The sequence below is a fragment of the Malurus melanocephalus genome, unplaced genomic scaffold (assembly GCF_030028575.1).
Source record: "Malurus melanocephalus ecotype Western Australia unplaced genomic scaffold, MMel_1.1 scaffold_712, whole genome shotgun sequence".
Lineage (NCBI taxonomy): Eukaryota > Metazoa > Chordata > Aves > Passeriformes > Maluridae > Malurus > Malurus melanocephalus.
The window spans coordinates 180,022-181,553 of NW_026623944.1; the positions used below are offsets into that span (position 1 = coordinate 180,022).

Below are 1,532 nucleotides of genomic sequence, written 5' to 3' on the forward strand. Positions count from 1 at the left end.
CATACTGAAGCTTTCCAGACACTGCCCTCTGACTCGCCACTTTGCACTTTTTCTATTGAACAAGTCTCCCTGGTGCAAGGAGCTGAAGACTCTGCTGCAGAAATCCAATACAGAGCACTAGTCTGATACAAAGCAGCACGGTAACACACAAAGCATAGAAGGTGATGCAAAAAAAAAAAGACTCCTATTCTCATGCTGCAGCGAGAGACCCTTCTGGGAAAGCTCTGCCAGCCTCAGTATGTTTATGAACAACATGGAGGCACCACATAACCTCCAAGCTTATGAAATTCCTCATGGCTCTTCTGCAGTGCTCAGCTGCTGATCATGCAGGCTGTCGTACTACARGGGCTCTGCTCACTCTGCATTCACTGACCAGGGCATCCTTGAACTTGAGGATGAACTGTAACAGTAGTGCAATCTCCCTGMAGCAGCCAGTCCAAAGAAACAGGTTGGAAAAGGCTGAAGAAGCAGTAAGGCCTCACAAACCCCCTTGCTGGACCCAATCTACATGCAGTGCCAAGAGGTACAGGAGCAACACTTCAGCTTCACTCCAGGCAAGACCTGCTTAGGTGTCAAGCTTGCACAAAGGTCGTGCTTGTAGCAGAACTGCAGATCAAAACATGAATTTCCCACAAAGACACCATGGCTGTGGCACAAACACCCTCAGCRTGAACCAGTTGCTCTGGCTTAGAAGAGGCCAATGACAAGCCTGCAAATGCTATCTGACATTCCCAAAGCTGTGATCACAATTACACCATTCACAATCTGATCAGAGACAACACAGCGACCTGGGGCTCCTACAGGCACTCACTACCAGGGCAAGACATGCCAGTATCAGCACACAGTCCAGGCAACAATTCTAAATGGAGGCCTACTCTGCAGGCAGATCTGATATAATAGCAAGGTGGGTATTTTACATAGATAGTACTCCTTATGTCAAAATGCCAGGAAAAAGCAGCATAACTCATCCTTGGCCCTATGAGAGAAGRGAATGGTGCAAGTGTATCCACACAGAGACTGAGGCTGCACACTGAGAACACAGCTTGTGGAGCCTGCCCTGTTCAAAAGGTTTTCCCAGAGGACAGAGGGGATCTGACCCAGGCAGCCCCACGGGGAACTTCTGCTGAGCCGTGTGCTGGGGCAGGCAGAGGAGATGTGTGGAGGCTGCTCCTCGCAGCAAGCACTCACTCACCTCTCAGATGAGCTGCACAGCTCCTGAGGCCACCAGAGGGGCCACGGTCCTGTAGCGGATCAGGTGCTGCGAGCCCTCCTCCAGACTGATGGCATATTCCCTGCAGAGACAGGGGRATGTGCAGCTGGGAGCTGAGTACACCAGCAGTAACAGTGACTGATGCCTGTGCCACACGGGGAGTGCCCACCTACCTCTGCTCATCTGTTTCTGGCTCCACCAGGATGTTCTCCTGCGGCTCCAGCACCCTCAGAAATACAAAGGAGTCCAGGTTGGGCTTTGGAACTGCAGACAAGATTGAGAGCACAAGCTCAGCCCTCAGTTCTGTTTCTCTGCAGAACAC

At 51.3% G+C, this 1,532-nt stretch overlaps 1 protein-coding gene across 1 annotated transcript in view; it reads right to left on the reverse strand.

The window, feature by feature from the left end:
* Positions 1–1,250, reverse strand: part of LOC130584491 (protein phosphatase 1 regulatory subunit 3C-B-like) — a 5,659-nt gene extending 4,409 nt beyond the window's left edge. The window contains exon 1 of the mRNA XM_057384504.1: positions 1,193–1,250. The gene's annotated coding sequence lies outside the window, so the exon portion shown is untranslated. The remainder of the gene's footprint in view (positions 1–1,192) is intronic.
* Positions 1,251–1,532: the final 282 nt, after the last annotated feature.